At 38.4% G+C, this 22,273-nt stretch overlaps 1 long non-coding RNA gene across 4 annotated transcripts in view; it reads right to left on the bottom strand.

The window, feature by feature from the left end:
- Positions 1–22,273, bottom strand: part of LOC102135343 (uncharacterized) — a 215,418-nt gene that overhangs the window by 11,089 nt on the left and 182,056 nt on the right. Inside the window, exon 4 of one of the 4 annotated variants that reach the window (XR_012416280.1) lies at positions 12,159–13,361. The exons of 1 other annotated variant lie outside the window; for it this stretch is intronic. This is a non-coding gene — a long non-coding RNA (uncharacterized lncRNA). Of the gene's footprint in view, positions 1–12,158; positions 13,362–22,273 lie in introns of those variants that run through there. 2 more of the 4 variants (XR_012416279.1, XR_001492299.3) reach the window with 2 other exon arrangements.

The raw sequence follows: 22,273 nt of genomic DNA, 5'->3' as shown, positions 1-22,273 counted from the left end.
AACATTCAAAAGCATACAGTTATCTCAAATGAATCTGTATATTAAGTGCAATTCCAATAAGAATTCCAATGGGGTATTTCATAAAACTTAATTCTATAGTTTATCTGAAAGAGTCAATGTGCAGAATTAGCCAATACATTTTTTAAAAATAAACTATCGTAATTAATAAAACTATCTTATTATTGGTAAAAACTTCTTTAGACCAAACTCCAAACTTTAGAAGCAGACCCATATCTGCTTTGTAATTTAGTATAAGATAAAGGTGGCTATTTAAAGCCAATTCAAAGATGGATAACTTATTGAATAAATGGTGCTGAAACAATTAACTATGCCAATTATTAGATTGGCATAAGACTAGGTTCTTACTTTGCCATACTTTTAACTAAATACCAGATAGAATGAAAATCTAAATGTAAGATGTTAAAATATATTTTTAAGTGATAACGTATTTTCCTAGTCTTGGGATAACACAGAACTTTATGAGCAACACATAAGCTTGAGGAACCATTAAGAAAAAGATTGATAAATTTAATTACATGAATAAAAGACTTAAGAATTAATAAGCTAATTTAACAAGGTTGCAGGATACAAAGTTAATCACCAAGTCCAGTGGTATATTTATATACTAGTGGCAAATAATTGGAAAATGAAATTTTAAAAATTTCATTACAATACTGTCAAAAAGCATGAAATACTTAGGCAAAATTTAACAAGCCATCAGTAAGACCTCTACACTGTAAACCAGAAAACATTACTGAGAGAAATTTTAAAAGACTAAAAAATGAAGAGATATGCTATGCTCATGGATTATAAGACTGAGTATGGTTACAATGTCTATTTGAAGAACAAATTTGGAGTACTTAACCTACCTAACTTTAAGGCTTACTATAAAGCCACAGTAATTAAGACAGTATCATAAAGTTTGACAGATAAGTCAGTGAAACAGAAAGTGTAACTGAGAGAGACCTGCACTAATACAACTGATATAATCATTTGACTTTTGGCGAAAGCACCAAAGCAATCCAATGCGGGGGGAATAAAAAAACTTTTCAGTAAATGGTGGTGAAATAACTGATATCCCTATGGAAAACAAATTAATCTCAACTCCTATCTCATGCACACATCAAAATTAACTTGTGATGCATCAGAAACCTAAATGTAAATCTAAACTATAATGCTTGTAGAAAATATAGGGAAATACCTTTATGACTCAGGTACGCAAAGGTTTCTTAGGACAAAGAAAGCAATAATTTTAAAAGAAAAAATTTAATAAATTAGACTTCATCAAAATTAAACTTGCTCATCAAAAGATTTGATTAAGAAAATTAATGAGAGAAAATATCCACAATACATGTATCTTACAAAAGACTATAAGCCAAGATAATAAAATGTCAAACAATTGACTAAAAATGTCCCTAAGATTTTAACAAGCATTTCACAAAGGGAGGCATACAAATGGCCAACAAACATCTGAAACTACTTAGTCAACATTGCTCATCAGAAAAATGCAAATTAAAACCATGATAAAATGCCACTCCACATTCATCAGAGCTGCTAAAATTAAAATAACTAACAACATCAGATATAAGCAAAGATGTGGAGAGGCTGGAACTTTCATTTGCTGTTGATAGCAGTGTGAAATAATACACTTTAGGAAAAGGTTGAAGCAGCTTCTTATTAAGCTAAACATATACCACCATTCAACCCAGGCATTCTACAAAAAGACATGTCAAAACTATTCATAGCAATTTTATTCATAACAGCTCCAAACTGGAATTAGCCCAACTTGTCCATCCACAGGGGAATGAATTAAAAAATGCATCAGGTATTTATGCAATGGAATACCATACAGCAACAAAAAGGAACGAACTATCAACACCTATAATGTCATGGATGAATCTCAAAACATGCCGAATGAAAGAAACTTTACAAAATAGAGGCACATACTTTGTGGTTCCCTTTACATGAAGTTCTAAAATAGGCAAAACTAATCCATGGTGGAAAAAAAAAAAATAGCAGACCAGTGATTGCCTGTCAGGGGAAGGGCTAGAGCTAAGCATTAATTGAAAATGTACATGAGGGAAATTCCCAGGCAATTGTAGCATTTTCTATCTTGCTAAGGGATCTGGTTACCTACATCAATGCATTTGTGAAAATCATGGAATTAAGACTTTTATATTTGTTGTTTGTTAATTTTATTGCAAATGTAAAAATAAATACATATTAAATTCTAATTTGTGAAATGCATGCTGAAATATTTATTGAGAAATGTAATGGCATCATTTCTTTGAAATGCATCAATAAAATAAGATCTACTAAAGATGCATAGAAGGATGGCTAGATGGACAGATATATAATAAAGCAAATATTATAAAATGTTAATTATGGAGTCCAGGCAGTAAATAAATGATTCCTCACTGTAAAATTCTTTCAACCTTACTGTATGCATGAAAATTTCCATAATAAAATGTTGAGGAAAAAAATCCACTGAATACAATAGGGAACAAAAAATATAAAATAAGTATTTTTGACACCAATGAAACAAGAACATATGTACAGCCACAAAGCACAAAGTATGAAACATGACTGAATCTGTCAATCAAAAGGGCATGCCCTTACCCAAGAACAATTGATACAGAAAGATAAATGCCAAGACGTAGCTTCTTGAAGTTGCTGAACTTCAAGGATAAAACAATAAATCTTACAGTCAACCAGGTAGAAAAATTCTGTCACATCAAGGAGAAAAAAATTCAGGTTGACCTCATACTTCTTTTTGTTGTTTGTTTGTTTGTTTCTTCAGGTGCCTTCTTTTTTTTTTCTTTTTAATTATTATTATATTTTAAGTTCTAGGGTGCATGTGCACAACATGCAGGTTTGTTTCATATGTATACATGTGCCATGTTGGTGGACTGCATCCATTAACTCGTCATTTACATTAGGTATATCTCCTAATGCTATCCTTCCCCCCTCCCCCCTCCCCACAATAGGCCCTGGTGTGTAATGTTCCCCTTCCTGTGTCCAAGTGATCTCATTGTTCAATTCCCACCTATGAGTGAGAACATGCGGTGTTTGGTTTTCTGTTCTTGTGATAGTTTGCTGAGAATAATGGTTTCCAGCTGTATCCATGTCCATACAAAGGACACGAACTCATCCTTTTTTATGGCTGCATAGTATTCCATGGTATATATGTGCCACATTTTCTTAATCCAATCTGTCACTGATGGACATTTGGGTTGATTCCAAGTCTTTGCTATTGTGAATAGTGCCGCAATAAACATACGTGTGCATGTGTCTTTATAGCAGCATGATTTATAATCCTTTGGGTATATACCCAGTAATGGGTGTGCATGTGTCTTTATAGCAGCATGATTTATAATCCTTTGGGTATATACCCAGTAATGGGATGGTTGGGTCAAATGGTATTTCTAGTTCTAGATCCTTGAGGAATCGCCACACTGTTTTCCACAATGGTTGAACTAGTTTACAGTCCCACCAACAGTGTAAAAGTGTTCCTATTTCTCCACATCCTCTCCAGCACCTGTTGTTTCCTGACTTTTTAATGATTGCCGTTCTAACTGGTGTGAGATGGTATCTCATTGTGGTTTTGATTTGTATTTCTCTGATGGCCAGTGATGATGAGCATTTTTTCATGTGTCTGTTGGCTGTATGAATGTCTTCTTTTGAGAAGTGTCTGTTCATATCCTTTGCCCACTTTTTGATGGGGTTGTTTGTTTTTTTCTTGTAAATTTGTTTGAGTTCTTTGTAGGTTCTGGATATTAGCCCTTTGTCAGATGAGTAGATTGCAAAAATTTTCTCCCATTCTGTAGGTTGCCTGTTCACTCTGATGGTAGTTTCTTTTGCTGTGCAGAAACTCTTTAGTTTAATTAGATCTCATTTGTTAATTTTGGCTTCTGTTGCCATTGCTTTTAGTGTTTTAGACATGAAGTCCTTGCCCATACCTATATTCTGAATGGTATTACCTAGGTTTTCTTCTAGGGTTTTTATGGTTTTAGGTCTAACATTTAAGTCTCTAATCCATATTGAATTACTTTTCGTATAAGGAGTAAGGAAAGTGACTTCAAGCTATACTACAAGGCTACAGTAACCAAAACAGCATGGTACTGGTACCAAAACAGAGATACAGACCAATAGAACAGAACAGAGCCCTCAGAAATAATACCACACATGTACAGCCATCTGATCTTTGACAACCTGACAAAAACAAGAAATGGGGAAAGGATTCCCTATTTAATAAATGGTGCTGGGAAAATTGGCTAGCCATAAGTAGAGACGTCATACTTCTTCACTAAAACAGTCAATGTCCAATAATAGTGGAAGAATCTTCAACAAGCCCGACTACCTTTCGATTAAAACAAAACAAGGCAGAATTAACAATAACACAAACAAGTGAATAAGAATTCACTGTTTCCTAGATCCTGAACTTTTTTATTAAACTGTTTGAATCTAGTCAATTCTGAGATGTGTCCAAACATGGAAGGAAAATAAAATCTCAGGGCTGGGTGCGGTGGGTTATGTCTGTAATGCCAGCATTTTGAGAAGCCAAGGCGGTGGATCATTTGACATCAGGAGTTGGAGACCAGCCTGGCCAACATGGTGAAACCCCGTCTCTACTAAAAATACAAAAATTAGCCAGGCGTGGTGGCCTGTGCCTATAATCCCAGCTACTCAGGAGGCTGAGGCAGGAGAATTGCTTGAACCTGGGAAACGGAAGTTGTAGTGAGCTGAGATCACACCACTGAACTCTAGCCTAGGTGATGAAGTGAGACGTTGTTTCAAAAAAAAAAAAAAAAGAAAAAGAAAATAAAATCTCAGTAAAGGAGAGAATATATAAGAACTGTTTGAAACTGTGAATACATTATGAATGAAACTAAACATATCAAAAGATGGTGCTTGAGAATAACTAATCTTACCACCTTATCCAGATGTCTTTATCATAGTTTTACTGAAAGGTGTATTGTATCTGATTATGAAATATAGTCACGAGAGATAAAAATCAAAATTATATAAAAAGGCATCCACTAAGAGGTGTCCTCCCACCACTTTCTCCATTAGTCCTCTTTCACTCTTCATTTAGGGAACCAGTTTTGTTAGTGCCTGGGTTTTCTCCAGCAATTCTTTTCTTTTCTTTTTTTTGAGACAGGATCTCACTGTCTCACCCAGGCTGGAGTGCAGTGGCACGATCTCGACTCACCGTAACCTCTGCCTCCCGGGTTCAAGCGATTCTCCTGCCTCAGCCTCCCGAGTAGCTGGGATTACAGGCATGTGCCACCACGCCCAGCTGATTTTTTATATTTTTAGTAGAGATGCAGTTTCACCATGTTTCGCCATGTTGGCCAGGGTGGTCTCGAACTCCTGACCTCAAATGATTCACCCACCTCGGCCTCCCAAAGTGCTGGAATTACAGGCGTGAGCCACTGTGTCCAGCCTTCCAGCAATTCTTCATGCAAAAATAAGTTAATACAAAGGTGATTTTTATTCTCCGCCTTTCATCCACAAAGTGTAGCATACTGTATGCACTCTTTGGCACTTTGCTTTTTTCACGTGAGGCATATGTTAGAGAGACGTTTCTATGTCAGTATTGATGGAGCATTCCTCATCCTGCCTTTGCAGCTGCTGATCGTTCCATGAGGCGGTCGAGCCATACATCTCTTATGAATTGCTTTGATCCTCTTGGTTTCACTTGTCTCTGGAGCCTTGGTCCACTTTTTCCAATCCTAGTCTCACTACTGTGACTGCTAACTGTCGTCCAATGAAATTCATAAGGGCATAGTCTAAAGGTGCCTTCCCTAACACTTCTCCTGACCCTTCCTGCACCAGGCTTCCGGCTTAGCTGAAGCCCAGGATGTTGCAGAAGAGTGTGGAGGTGTGGCTTTAATTCCAGGCACTTCCCTGGGTCTCTACCTCTTCTGCAACATTTTTTGCCAAACTTTTGCCCCGTGAGAGACAGGAGCTTATGGATAGATTTCTCTCCGTTCCTCCTTTCCCTGGCCACCGGGAACTGACCTGAGGTACATTATACTGGAAGATCCCCACAGGATTCAGTGTCCTGCAGACACCTTAACACCAAGTGGTGCTGACTTCATAAAGCTCCTTCCTTTTACTCTTTCTTCTTTCTTGCCTAACTTTACTTTTTTCTCACTGCTGCTTCCCTGGAATTACCTTTCTGATGATAGTTGCACTTAAGTTTTTCCCACAGATTTCACGCTCTGGGAGACCCATCCTAAGATTAATCGTGTATTTATTAACTAGGCCTGGGCTGCCCCTGGTCATATGGAGTTATGAATCCTGGAAATGTGGGTAGTGCTAATAGAGATTTGCTATGAGTATAATACACTGTATTATGTGAAAATGGAATGCAAAATATCTCATTCACAATTTTTATATTGATGACTAATTGAAATGAAAAGACTTTTGCTATATGGGCTAAATAAAATATATTATTAAAATAGATTACACCTGAGTCTTCTCCCTTTTTTAAAATGGACACTAGAGAACTAAAATTTATAAAGTGACTCACATTAAATTTTGTTAGCACTGAACAGAAACCTTATTTGATGAGACTTGGGTTCTTTCTAATTATTTGCTATGACAAAAATGTGTATGGACTAAACTATGTGTGTATGGGTTTATCTGTAGGAAAAATCCTCAGAAGTGAAATTTCTGAGTCAAAGATGATATGCATTTGCTAATTGTGATTGATAATGAGAAACTTCTCCATGGGGTAATACTGCTCTGTGCTCCTTTCAGCAATGTGTGGTACACCCTGTTTTCCCACAGCCTGCCAACAGGGTGTGCTGTCAGATTTAATGGATTTTGGCATTCTGACAGGTGAATATGGTAATGGCAGGTTTGGCAGGTTTTTTAAAAATTTACTTTTTTTTTTTTTTTTTTTTTTTAGATGGAGTCTCACTCTGCTGCCCAGGCTGGAGTGCAGTGGCACAATCTCGGCTCACTGTAACTTCCATCTGCCACGTTCAAGCAATTCTCCTGCCTCAGCCTCCTGAGTAGCAGGGATTACAGGCATGCACCACCATGCCCAGCTAATTTTTGTACTTTTAGTAGAGACGGGGTTTTGCCATGTTGACCGGGCTGGCCTTGAACTCCTGACCTCAGGTGATCCACCTGCCTTGGCCTTCCAAAGTGCTGGGATTACAGGCGTGAGCTGCCGTGCCCAACCTGCATTATTCTTATAATCAGTTGTCTTGAGCATTTTTTATGTGTTTAGGAGCCACGTGCATCTCTTTCTCTGTGAATTATATATTTATATACGTTGCCCATTGTTCCAAATGGGCTGTAGGTCTTTTTCTCTCAATTTCTAGGAGGTTTATATGTATTACAAAGAATAACCTTTCGCCTTTGATATAAATTGCAAGTACTTCTTCTACTGGCCATTTGTCTTTTGACTTTATGATGTTTTTAAATTCAAATAATTTATTCTGTGTAGTAGAATTTATCAGATGTTTTTAAAAAATGTCTTTTCGAATTTGTAAAAGTGAGACTCTACATGGCAAAGACACTTCAGATTAGATCTTAACCAATGCTTAGGTTATTAGCAAAGAATATAAAAAGTTATTTCAGTTGTTTTTTTAAAGAATATGCAAAGGGATTTGATTGTTAGGCAGGAGACTGGTGAGTGGTACCACATCTTGGGACAACATAGTTTTCTTAGACTTCCAGTGCCGTGGTGTTTGCTGCTCCCAGTAGATCCAAAGCCATGTGGAGTTGGGACACCTTCACAGTGAAGACAATACTCTTCACACATGAGCACTACCATTCAGACTCATAAATTTACATTCATACATGCCATAAAAGCTGATCTTACCAAAATTTCTTCTTGAGATTTTCATCTTTTGGAGATGAGGCTTTTCTCATTTTCCTTGCATAGGGACTAGAAGGCACTGTCCCAGAGCAGGAGTTCAAGAATCTATTAGCAATGACCCACTTGCTGACATTTGCCAATCACTTGGGTATTCTACAGAAATACAAGCCACCTGAAGACTAGTCTTGGAATATTTTGTGGCTTTATTTTCTTAAAATTTGGTAAAGCCTACTGCTATACAAGACAGGACATGCGCTCTCTCACATGCGCTCTCTCACATGCGCTTATAGAATAGAACATTAATGTTTGGAGCCTTGCAAATGACTCCATTTTTCATAATGGAAAATAAGTAGATACAACCTAAAATTAAAACTTCTTACTTTTAATTTTTTAAAATTTTCTTTATAGTATTAGCACATATACTTGAATTTCTAAATCCCTTTTTTGTATGCTGGGTTTGCAAGTTTTTGAGCTTCCTATAATGTTATGTATGTGATGACACTGTTATTCTTCAGTGACTTGGCTTTTTCACGGAATCATGAAATTTTTCCTAAGTCCATTAAACTAAGCATGCTAATTATGTTGGTCAAAACCTGAATCATCACTGGATTTTGTTTCCTTGATCGATCAATTACCAAGAGGGTAGCCTGAAATGATAGCTTTGACGATTCTCTTTGTAGTTCCTTCAATATTTGCTTTTGTATACATTTTGAAGCTAAATTGTTAGGTTCATACAAATTTAACTTTTAAATATCTTCCCAGTGAATTAAGCCTTTGATATTTTGAAGCTGTCGGAGTTTTATTTCTATTAAAACTGTTTGCCTTAAAGTTTCGTTAGGTTGCTATTAACATAGGTAAATTAGCTTGCTATTTGTTTAATACTTACCTGCTGTATTATTCTTTACCCTTTACCTTCAACTCTTTTCAATTTTGATGTCTTAACTGTTTCTCTTTTAAATGGCATTTAAGAGATTTTTTTCACTCTGTTTCTCAATCATTGTTTTGAAGCTAAAGCTTTGGTGTAGTTATGTGAATTATAATTACTGATATATTTAGATTTATTTTTATGATTATTTGGGACTTTTCATTTTTCCAAGCTCTTCGATGTTGCTCTTCTTTTCCTTTCTTGATGTCGGAAAAGACTGATGGTAATTTTCTGTCATTCCACTGTTTCTCTCTACCAGTTGAAAGTTGCATATTTTTTCTATCCTTTTCATTGTTTTTCTAGAAACTTTACATTCATACTACGTTAAAGACTGTTCCTGTGTTTTAATATCCATTATATCTTTCTTCCCTCTATTAATTGGTGCCTTTCACTATTCTGGTGGTCATGTGGTGATGCTACTACTATCATTTTTCAGCTTCTGTCCCTGATAATTATGACCATGTGACTAGGTCTCAGCCACTGGTTTGGAGCAGAAGGTACAGGTACCAGTTTTGCCTTGGGTCCTTGAACATGAAGGTGCATCTTCACGCCTGTTTTCCCTGTCCTCATTGACTGACACGCAGACATGGTGTCAGTGAATTCAACCCCTGGAATTAGGAAAGCTGGAGCAGGTGCTTAGACCCAGTGGTGAAAGATGCATGTTGAGTTTTCACCTTAGGTCACTAGATGACCAAATGAGTAAACCCTGCCCGACCCCAGACTCTCCTGCAAGAGAGAGAGGAAAATATTATCCCATTTAAATCACTATGTGTGAGTCTCATTGACGTCATGTCTTAGCCTTTATACTCACTGATCAATATCAGAATTGAGGCACTGCGATGACACAAAATAAACTATCTGGTGTTGATTCAACAGTCAGGTAACAGGAAACGAGGAGACAGATACTGAAAGCCAGAAATGTTTACTGTGAAAAAAACATTGAGTAAAACTCTTGCCAGCATTCACCTGGAAGGCAGAACATGTGCCTAGGATATGTAGAGATCTAAGGAAGTAACTGGAAATAGCCAAAACGTTCATGCGTATTCATTGTTCCTTGTTGCTTTTAGCAAGTTACAAAGACAAATGATGGGATAGTATCTCCTTGCATAATTTTCTTTCTTTCTTTATGTAATACCACAGAACAACACTTCGGCAATATATTTTGGTTGTATTTGTAACCATTCTGCTAGGGACTGCATCTCCCAACTTCTCTTGAACTTAGATGTAGTCATATCTCAACGTTTTAGCCAATGATATAGCAACATAAGTGATGTTTGCGAATTGTGCTTCATGTCCCTAAAAATGATATTGTTTATCCTCCATATTCATTTCCTTTTTTTTTTTTTTTCCAGAGTCTTGCTCTGTCGCCAGGTGGAGTGCAGTGGCATGATCTCAGCTCACTGCAACCTCCACCCTCTAGGTTCAAACAATTCTCCTGCCTCAACCTCTTGAGTAGCTGGGACAACAGGAGCACACCACCACACCCAGCTAATTTTTGAATTTTTAGTAGAGACGGGGTTTCACCATGTTGGCCAGGATGGTCTCGATCTCTTGACCTTGTGATCCACCCGCCTCGGCCTCCCAAAGTGCTGGGACTGCAGGCATGAGCCACTGTGCCCAGCCCCATATTCATTTATTTTGTCTTCTTTTATTTTTATTGAGGTGAAATTTACATAACCTGTAATTAGCCATCTTAATGTATACAATTCAGTGGTATATAGTGTATTCATAATATTATGCAACTACCAGATCTTTCTAGTTTCAAAATATTTACCATCCCTTAAAATGCCCTATACCCATTAATCACACTCCATTTCTCCTTTCTCCCACTCCCTGGTAATCTCTAATCTGCTTTCCGTCTCGATGGATTTGCTTATCCTGGATATATCATACTGAAGGAGTCATATAAAATGTGACTTTTTGTGTCTGACTTTTCTCACTTAGCGTAATGTTTTTGAGGTTCATTGAAATTGTAGCATGTATTAATATTTCACTCTTTTCTTCCATGGCTGAATAATATTCTGTTGTATGGATATGAAACATTTGGTTCATCTTTTCACCTGTTGATGGACAATTGAGTTGTTTTCAGCTTTTGGCTATTATGAATAATGCTATCAACATTCAGGGACAAGTTCCTGTGTAGCAAGTATCCTCTTTTCTTTTTTCATGCATTTTCTTGTTCATTCTTATGCTTTATTTCTAACAGGTAGGCTTTAAATCACTTTGTTGAGTTTCAAAGAATCATGCTAGAATGTGAGGGCTGGAATTTGAATTGTATTAAACCTATACTTGGGAGAAATTGGCACTTATAAATTTCAGTTTTCCCTTTCAGGGACTTCTTTTAGTCTATTTACTTAAATCTTTTATATTTCATGATAAAGCTCAGTAGATAGTTTTCACTTAGATGCATTGTAAACATTTGTAGTTGTATTTGTATGGTGAAGGCAGCCATGCTGTGAGCAGTAAGAATCCACCTGTTAACATTTGGAACATTGTCCCTTGTAATGCAGTGGCAAACTTATGATCAAACTTTCACCTTGTACTTCCAAACTTGTACTTTGGAAGGCAGACTGTATAAAGCTGTTGTACAATGGAAAATGTAGAAAAATTGTAGCTGCTGGGCTATGTTGGCTACTGACTTTTAATTGCATCCTATAAAAGACAGAACTCAGTATAAAGCTAGTAAGACAGAAACCTCCTGGAGCATAGAGCTTCCAGATGAGCTAACTGCTCTGCCAGGCCAGGGGGTCTTGATAATCCTTCCCAGCAGGATTTCATAATTGCTATGGAACAGTGACTGAAGAATGCTCCCATTACCACTTTCTGAAAAGAAGAGCTCAATCATTCCCATCCTACTGTTTCTCCATTATGATGTTCCGGCAGCAAATATTTTTTTCTATTTTTATACATTACTGGATCACAAGAAACCACATCTAGATGGAATAGAGAGGGGTACATTTTACCCAGTAATCCTGGATATTGAGTTAGGTGCATTGCTTGGATGAGACTTTGGGGTATGTTCATAGGAAAGGGGTGAAGTGTTCTATGTAAGAAAAGAAGGATGAGTATAGACATTGAGAAAAAAAGAGCAGGCTTCAGCTGAAACTATAGTTGACTCTTGAGCAACATAGGAATTAAGGCACCAACCTAATTCCCATGTTGTTCTCTCCATGCATTCAGAAATGCATATAAAACTTTTGATTCCCCAAAAACTTAACTACTAATAGCCTAATGTTGACCAAAAGCCTTACTGATAATATAAATAGTTGATTAGCACAGATTTTTGTGTTATATGTATTATCGTGTCTGCTATATTTCTACAATAGAACAAACTTGAGAAACTTGAGAAAAGAAAACATTATTGTGAAAATAATAAGGAAAAGAAAATATATTTACCATTCATAAGTGGAAATGAATCATCTTAAAGGTCTTCATACTCACCAGCTTCACGCTGAGGAGGAGAAGGGAGAGGAGGGATTGGTCTTGCTATCTCAGAGTGGCAGAGGTGAAAGAAAATCCACTTATAAGTGGACCAAGCAGTTCAAACCTGTGCTGTTCCAGGGTCAGCTGTATTAATTACCCACCAAATATTCATTATCTTGTTTATTTACTTCTTTCTAACAAAACCCCATTTTATTCTGGGAGGCAACACATATAGCTAAAGTTCTGCATTTCCCAGTCTCCCCTGCAGTTAAGAGTAGGTAATGAAGGGCAAATGAAAATCATCTAGTGGGGCTTCATGAAAAGTTTCTTAAAGATCACTGAGCTAGTGAAGGAGGATGTCCTTTTATCCTTCCCCTTTCTTTCTCCTTCCCTCTTCCTGGAATATTTTGGCGGAATTGTGAATTAACACTTACTGTCTATTGCAACTCCCTTCTAGAGTGTCTTCTTATGTTTCAAAGACTGAAAAGCTAAAAATGACTTTCCCCCAATTTCTTGCAGCTATGCTTTTGTATGCGGTGAATGCTCGACCCCTCAGGTACACAAGTGATGATTTGGAAGGTAGATGTAAAGCAAAATGGAGAGGTGTTGCTTCTGTTGTTCCTTCTGGCAAGCCCCACTGGGCAAGCATTCAGTTATGCTGGGAAGAAGCATTTGCTGAGGTCTTCATTTCTGGTCACTGAAGTCATGGGTGCAGACCGAAGCAGAAACAGCTTGGTTCTGAAGACAGCATCTGTGGTATGAGATTCCCAATCATTACAGCTTTGGGATTGTGTGGCTTCCTGGGATTGCAGCTCCCTCATTGTGCAGGAGCTCTGAGGTTCTGGACCCAGCAAGTGGAGTGACAGCATTCCAATCAGAAAAGGAGCTTCTTGGTCATAGAAGGGACAAGAAGGGACAGTAGCTACCTTGGTGGCCCAACTCTTTCAGGTGACTTTGGGTGTTAGTCCCAAAATATTACACAGAGTTTGTGTTTCTGCCTTGTCTAGGATTCCAGAAGCTCTTTAGTACAGGAATAGAGCCATTTGTGTGTCAAGTAGCTGGAGCAGATTCAGTTCTCTGCAGTTGAAAACTGATGGAGGACATGTGATGTAATAGGGAGAACTTGAGCAGCTATCCCTGATCATGAGGCATCTGTGGAAATGAAGCCTACATCTAAGAGGGTGGAAAAGAAAGGGAAAATTATTCTCAGTGTTGTCACAACCACGTTAGCCCTTCACTGCCTGTCTCTTTTTTATGTCACAACATTTCCTTAATTTAAGTTACTGTTACTACAGGTGTCTGCTTCTTGCAATCAAATGAAATTCCTATTTGTATAACATTCATTCTAGTTATTTTTCTGTTGGTATTATTAATCCGGCCTTTTTCCTGCCATTTTTCCTATTGCTTATTACCATGAAAGAAAAAACTCATTAGTCTTTATTTATTGTTATATCCTTCAACATTACAGAGCTCTTCTATTCATACTAATAATTTTACAGTGAATTCCTTTAGACCATGTTTATTTAATATCTGTCAGGAAAGTGAAGGGGAAAGCTAAAACCCAGGATAATTAGATGACCCAATATTTTTAATTTCATGTGTAAATCTGACAGAAATAGCCTTTGATTTTTATGTAATGTTACATTTATTTCATTATGTAAAATATACCCAAAAGCTTATGTGTTTTTTTTAATAAAAACAATTCAACATTGTTTATAAGACATATTCAATATGTGTAAACTATTGCTTTTGGTTACAGCTATTCTACTAAATTAGTAAAACAAAAATATTTCCCAACTACTTTTGTCAAACTGCAGATGGTTCAACTTCCAAAGGATTAATAAGTGTATGTTTCACTTCTTTCAGTAAACAGAATGACTGCAAAACTGATTATTAAAAACTTTCATAATAAGATAAACATGTTATTTCTTTATTTTTAGAGATGGGCTCTAGCTCTGTCACCCAGGCTGGAGTGCAATGGTGTGATCATAGCTCACTTCCCACCTCAGCCTCCCAACAAAACTAGGACTACAAGTGTGCACCACTACATCTAGATAATATTTTTAATTTTGTGTAGAAATGGGGATCTCGCTATGTTGTCCAGACTGGCCTCAAGGTGAACACTTTAAATGCATATTTTCCCTCTTTGGACAAAATGGTATGGATAGAGAGGCAGGTAAACTGATCACCACCTATTCAATCATACTAGGTTCTGTTCCTTGAAGATATCACCAGCTTCTCTCGGTCCAAACTTTTTAATAAGGAGATTTACTTTAGCTCTAAAATTCTATGATTCCTGTATACACATTGAATATATAAGTTTATGGCAAAACATAAGACGTTTTTTGAATACAAGATTCACAAATTCAAAAGGAAAATACTAAAATAATTTGTTTTTAAATTCCACTAAATTATACTTCTTCCTTCAATTTTAAGGTCAATTTTTTTTAACTTGGAAGTTTCTGAAATGAAAGTACATCTTACAATAAAAATATGAGCTTAATGTGGTGTTTTTTTTCTCTCTACCCTGCCCTCCTGCTTCACCAGTAGTAAATCTTACATTTGATGGCATGTGAAACTCTAGAAAGAAAATAAAAAAGCAAAATATGCACGGGGTCTCGTTTCCATATGAAACTAAATTGAGATTTTGTACCTATCTGTGCATGGGGTCGGGGGCTCACATGTGTCTATAGCAACTGATCTACATAGAAGTGGGGGTGTTGAGAGAAGCTGTCTAGAGGAATTTGTTAGCCAGATGCCTATGAACAGGGTCATAAAATCAGTGAGCCATGAGATATGCAGCTTAGATGTCCAGGTGAGGAGCTGAAACACAGGGGTTGGGAGAACAGCTTTTGCCCTACCTTTAAGTTAGACACATCACTGTGCTGGGCCCATCTCCACTATTTAGTGATCTCAGGAACTGACAAAGCACCAGAAGGAACTAGATGCCCAGAAAACATGGTCATCAATGGATGCTCACAGGGGATGACGGTCCCTGGCAGAATCAGAGCAGCACCCTAAAAAGGGCAGATTTTTCTGTGTGATAAAATCTCAGGGAACCCAGATAAAATTAGAGTGACTTTGAGGCTGATGTCCTGCAAAGAGGTATTATGAGCCCATTAAATGTGAGTGTTAATATTAATGTGACTTCATCTAAACCTACAGGCTAGGGAAATGTTTTGGAAGAGTAATATAAATACATACATACATATATACACACACACACATGTATATAGTTCTACACATTTATAAACTTGCATCTTTGTTTCTCTTTTTCTCACTCTCTACACACACACACACACACACACACACACACACACAAATTCCTACTTACCTTGCAGAAATTAGGAAAGAAATCAGTCAACAGCCTTTGTCTAGTTTTTCATTTGAAACATCCCTGTCAGTGTTAATTTCAAGGCATTTCTCAACTCAAAGGGAGGCCTGGGGCTGAGTTTTGAGTACAAGCCTAGAGAGTGATAAATCACTCTACAGAAGAAAATGGGATGAATGGGGTGGGAGCTCTGAAGGAGGAGGCAGAAGGGAAAGAATGAGCAAGCAGCATGAAAGAGGGCCCCAGGGAATGTGGGAAACAAGGATATAAATATTCAGTTATAAGTTACTTGGAACACAAGTTCATCCCTCCCTTTTCAATAACCAAATTTGTCACTCATCAGCTACACAAGTTGTTGTTGTTTAGAAATTAGGAAAGGAGTTGAATTTCACTTGATACCAAAGTATAAAATTTTAAAGGTGTGAAAAACAATTCAGAAGAATCAGAAACTTAGGGCTAGAGGTGACCATGAGAATGCAAGGCTGTGGTATCCACGAACATTTTGGAAAGGGCATTGGGCTTTTATAAGGCGAGAGGATGGGCCATCTTATTCAGATCTGTGGGGAAAAGGAGACCTTTTTGGAGAGAGATGGATGTAGGTGGAGGTGGAGGTAGGGCAACCATATAATCTGGTTTTCCTAGAATAATTTCAGTTTGTCTCTGTCGTCCTCAGGTCTTGTCTATTTTTGTGTTTGCCTAGACTTCGTTTTCTGGTAAACATTAACAGTTTAACTGATTAACAGTTAAACATTAACTGATTAACAGTTACAGCAACATAGGCTGGGTGGACTTAATAGATTTTTCACTTTGTATCTTCACCTTCACTCATGGCTTCTAGTATGTGGGACACACCTGCAAATAATTAAATCTACATATTTTTCCAGATGCAACAAACTTGAACCTTTAGGATCAATTGAAGATTCTATTTTAAGAAGATTGTACCTGAAGACAAGTTATTACCATGTGCCACTCTGCACACAGTGTATTTACATATCACTCTGAAGCATGATTTGTCATTCAGATCAAACAAAATAATCACATTTAGATTATTTAGACACTTCTGAAATAATTTTTCTTACTTTTATTCCAACTTTTCTTGGGTCTATAAAAAAGTAAAGCAACACCTGTTAATGTGTTAATACCGTTAATAGAAGAAGACCTTTGCAAGCATGAGATGCTTCAAATAGAAAATGAGTTGGGATGAGTCCTTAAGTGGTTCAATTTTCCACCTAATTTATGAAATTGTAACAAAGCTTTTTGAAATGCATCCTATCAAAAGTGAATCATTTTAAATTCTTGTAAATGCATTGTAAAGTCAATTTTAAAGTTAAACATTGATGGAAAAGTTGTTTGTTTTTGAGATAATACAACAAGTACAAATTTTGGTGGTGAAAAGCATTATTAAAAATATTGTTCTAAATTAAGGCACCAATGGACAGAAATATTCTTGAATTGGTTGTGATTACAGTAATGCATAATCATTTCAAAATAAGTGGTGATATTCTATCAATCAAAAATAAGATGGAGTTGACAAAATTTATATATACAGTTGTCTCTTAGTATCTACAGATAATTGGTTCCAGGATCCCCTGCAGATACCAAAATCTACAGATACTTAAGTCATTTATATAAAATGTCCTAACATTTGAGTATAATCTATGTACATCTTCCCATATATACTGAAATCATCTGCAGATTACTTTAATATGCAATACAATGTAAATAGTTATTGCACTGTATTGTTTTAAATTTATGTTTTTATTGTTGCATTGTTATTTATTATTATTATTTCTGAATATTTCTGATCTGCTGCTGGTTGAATCCATGGATGTGGAGCCTGCTGCTAGGAAGGGTCAACTGTATCATACATATACTCAGGGTAAATAAACTACATAATTTAGAGGATGAGATGATGATGAATTAAAAAATATTTCATCATTGTAGTTGTGCTTTTGCTCTTTGATTCTCATCATAAGTCAGATTTTAGAAATGTTTGAACCATGAGAGATCTATTTTTTAAACCAAACCAGGTAATCTAAAATATTAGGAAGCATACTGTAAATGAGTTCCTTAATTTTTAAATTTATTTATTTATTTATTTATTTATTTATTTATTTATTGAGACAGGGTCTCCTTCTGACATCCAGGCTGGAGTGCAGTGGTGCAATTATGACTTACTGCAGCCTTGACCTCCTGGGCTCAAGCGATCCTCCCACCTTAGCCCCCAGAGTAACTGGGACTTCAGGCATGCACCACCATGTCTGGGTAATTTTTGTATTTTTTGTAGAAATGGGGTTTTGCCATGTTATTTAGGCTGGTCTGGAACTCCTGAGCTCAAGCAATTCTCCCGCCTCAGCCTACCAAAGTGCTGGGGTTACAGGCATGAGCCACCACACCCGTCTGAGTTCCTTAATTTTGTTTGCATTTTTGATTGAGGCTTACAACTTGCTCATTAGGTTCACTTCAGGTGACCATGCTATGCCTACCAGTCCAATAAGCTGTTAAGCTCTAAGCTATGCCCAGTCCCAACCAGTTCCTCACCTTGCAGACCTTCTTTAAAACTGTCCAGCCCAGGCTCTAAACTTCTATGAGTTTTCTGCCATAATTTCTCCTGTTTGAGATACCACTAGGACTATTGTGGTGACAGTCATTCGCTGTCACTGCACGAGGTCTAATATCCTCAACTTTACCTGATCAGCAGGTTTCATTCATCACCGTAGGTCAAACCTGCCTTTCTTTTATTGTACTGACTTTATCTCCCTCCACCTGGTCTAGTGTCATCAGTTTGGCTTGCATGTTTTTACTTCTTTTATGAAAAGCATTTTTCCTCAAAATTAGCTTCACTGCTTTTCCCACTGCTCTGCAATACCGATCATACTGCCAACAGAGTTTTCTTTCATCTTTATCCTTTCTAGGGCAGACGAAGGGCTTTATTTAAAGAAACGGGCTTAGGATCTACTAGAGAATGAAGTCAGGGAAGTGCAGAATTCTTTGACCTTCCCTTCCTTCCTTCCTTCCTTCCTTCTTTCCTTCCTTCCTTCCTTCCTTCCTTCCTTCCTTCCTTCCTTCCTTCCTTCCTCTTTTCTTTTCTTTCTCTCTCTCTTTCTTCTTTCTTTCTTCTCCTTTCTTTCTCTCTTTCTTCTTTCTTCCTCTCTCTCTTTCTTCTTCCTTCCTTCTCCTTTCTTTCTCTCTCTTTCTTCTTTCTTCCTCTCTCTCTTTCTTCTTCCTTCCTTCCTCCCTCCCTCCCTCCTTCTTTCTCTTTCTTTCTTCCTCCCTTCCCTTCCCTTCTTCCTTCATTCTTGAAACAGAATCTCACTCTGTCACCCAGGCTTAAGTGCCGTGGCACGTTCTTGGCTCACTGCAACCTCGTTCCCCGGGTTCAAACGATTCTCTTGCCTCAGCCTCCTGAGTAGCTGGGACTACAGGCACACACCACTATGCCTGGCTAATTTTTGTATTTTTAGTAGAGACGGGGGTTCCTCATGTTGGCCAGGCTGGTTTTGAATGCCTGACTTCAAGTAATCCACCCACCTTGGCCTCCCAAAATGCTGGGGTTACAGGCGTAAGCCGCCATGCCCCGCCTCTTTGGCCTTTATTTATGTTTTGTCTCCTTACTGTGCTGTCCCTGCTGCATAACTTAGATTAAGAGTAACTGTCACGAGTCCTGCCAAAGTGGTTCTTCTCAAACTTTAGTAAGAGAATCGCTGGGAGGTCTTGTTAAAACAAATTCCTGGAACTTTTCTTCAGACTCAGATGTGGTATTTCTAGCAGGGAGCCCAAGAATGTGGATTTCTAATGGGCTCCCAGGTAATGCTGATGTTGCTGGTCTGGAAACCACACTGACCACGTTAGAGTCAGAGTAGCACTGACTCTAATGAATTTCCAAGTAAGTTAAAACAACAGAGAGTGTCTGGTCCTTCTTCCTCTGGAATCAATGCTTAAGCAATAGAGTAACATTAAAAAGACAAAAGATTGGCAGATTAATCCCATCTATGAATGCAATAATTAACTACACTTTATATCCTGTAATCAGGATCCCAGGAGTACCTGGGTGGTATTCTGTAGAATAAGAGAGGAACGGTATTTCTCAAAGTTGCATAATGATGGCATATCGCTGTGTTAAGGCCTGAAATTCAGGCTCCATATTGTGTGCTGCCTTGACATCTGGTAAAATTGAGAGGGCCTTGAACGGCCTAATAGCAAGTTCTCCCTACTCTGTTCCCATGGATAAAGTATTCTAGCTAAACAAACCTCCTTAACAAAGGAAACAGGCATAGTTCCTACTGATCCTTTAGTAGCAGGTTTTGGTTCTCCACCAGCCCACAGAATGATGCAAACAAGCCAATCTCATCCTCCCGTGGGAACTGGAGGTCACTCTACCCTTTTGATACCACAAAGCCTGCCGCCTCCAGCCCCTTATTCCCTCTGCTCCTGAGTGTGGCCCCTGTGTGACTGTGTGATGTGTGTGTCCTCCTCTCCCAGGCTGAGTCTACCTGACTAATTACCTGCTGTGCGTCTCAACTGTGGGGTGTGGGGTGTTATGTGTTCCACCATCCTCATAACCCTGGGACGAAAATCCCCTCTCACTAACAAGGTGAAGAGGGAGTGTCTCAAACATGTATTCCCTATGACAAGTAAGTTTCCCTAAAAGGGATGAAATAATCTGATTCTAGGGTTTTGAAGTAAAAGCAAACACAGAAGTCCTGCACCACACTGGTATTTAATTATACCCAACAAACTCCAAATCCAATATTAAAAACAGGTGGGGCTGGGCACGGTGACTCACGCCTGTAATCCCAGCACTCTGGGAGGCTGAGATGGGTGGATCACAAAGTCAGGAGTTCAAGACCAGCCTGGCCAGCATGGTGAAACCCCATCTCTACTAAAAATGCAAAAACAACAACAACAAAATTAGCTGGGCATGGTGGTGTGTGCCTGTAATCCCAGCTACTTGAGAGGCTGAGGCAGGAGAATTGCTTGAACCTGGGAGGCAGAGGTTGCAGTGAGCCAAGATCCCACCACTATACTCTAGCCTGGGCAACAGAGTGAGACTGTCTCAAAAAAAAAAAAGAAAAAAAAAAAGAAAAAAAAAAAGGCAATAGTCTTGAATGTAAATACCACAATTTCAAGCATTGGGAAGCAATAATATTTTCATCACATTTTAAAAAGAGAACACATTCATAATGACAGGCTTTCAAACCAGGCAAAGAGGTAAAGTCTTTTGGTGTAACATGGACTTCTGTGACGTATCACTGCAGGTGACCTGTCTTGATGAGAGACCAGATGGACACAGCAGGTCCCAGTGTCCCTCTCACCACTTCCTCTTGTTCACTGCCCCAGCTCCTCCTGAATCTCCAACTTCTTCTGCATCCCACCTGCCTAAACACAGTCCTGATGGCACTAAATCTTTAGGAGTAAGAACTAATGTGAGAAATAAGCCATAGGCAATGCAGATTTCAATTATCCTTGCTGCACATTATCCTTTTCACTGTAGTTACTTGTAACTGGAAGTGACGCTTTCTCAGACAAATACAAACAATGCACACCTTGAGGAAACAGGTTCCAGATTCCCCCACAGTTGGCCCCTAGCAGTCCTGACCTACCTGTCAGTGCAAGCGATGACTAAGGTTGTGAAGACTAAGGCATGTATATACACTGCATCCATATTGGAGATTACTGACTCTGAAATAAAAAGCAACATGATGTCTTTCCCCTGATGTGCCTTTTGGAAGCTTAGATGCTATGTTAGTCCATTTGCATTGCTATAAAACAATAGCCGAGGCTGGGTGATTTATAAAGAAAAGAGGTTTATTTTGGCTCACAGTTCTGCAGGCAATACGAGAAGCATGATGTCAGCATCTGCTCCTGGGGAGACCTCAGGAAGCTTATAATCATGGTGAAAGGCTAGTGAGGGGCTAGTGTATCATATGGTGAGAGTGGTAACAAGAGAGAGGGCAAGAAGTGCCAGGCTTTTTAAACAAGATCTTTGTGGACACTTTACAATATGGAGGATGCCAAGCCATTCATGGGGGAGAATGCCCACCATGACCCAAACACCTCCTACCAGGCTCCACCTACAACATTGGGGATCACATTTCAACATGATATTTGGAGGAGACACATGTCTAAACCATATCAGATGTATTGACTGAACATGGGCCATAGCACTGAGCAGCCACAGGAACTCATGAGCTGACCTTCTCCCTCACCTTCTTTGTGTTGCCCAAGGCTCAGAGAGCCCTGGGAGATGTTTCCTAATTGACCTCCAGCAATTGTTTATAAATGGACCAGAAACATGGGCGAGACTCCTCAGGACATGATCAACTTAGTAGGAGCCTGGATAAAATCCCTTCAGTGCAACTGTTCTCCCCCTGAGATATGGAAACATTGCCTAAGGGTTAAACCCCACCTCTCTCTACTAAATTCATATTGCTAATGACTCCAGCCCTAGAAAGTGTTTCCTGTCAGTATTACAGAGGTCAGATTTAAAATGCAGATTCCTGGGTGTCACATCAGACCTAGCAAGATTTTGGGGTAGACCAGGGAACAAGATGTAGCATCAGCCTCCAATGGGGACAGACAAGGAAAGGTCGGTTACAAAGCAGGGTAAGCACTGCAGTGACAGGCTGAGAGAGAGAGCACTCTGGGAGCACGTGGTGGACACTTTGCCGATGTGCTGGCACGGGAAAGGCTTCCAGAGGAAGGAATATTTACGCTGAGGCTGAATGATGTTTAGGTATTGATTCAGATGTGT

The sequence above is a fragment of the Macaca fascicularis genome, chromosome 7 (assembly GCF_037993035.2).
Source record: "Macaca fascicularis isolate 582-1 chromosome 7, T2T-MFA8v1.1".
Classification (NCBI taxonomy): domain Eukaryota; kingdom Metazoa; phylum Chordata; class Mammalia; order Primates; family Cercopithecidae; genus Macaca; species Macaca fascicularis.
Note: the sequence above shows the minus strand (reverse complement) of the source record. Positions and strands in the feature narration are given on the sequence as shown.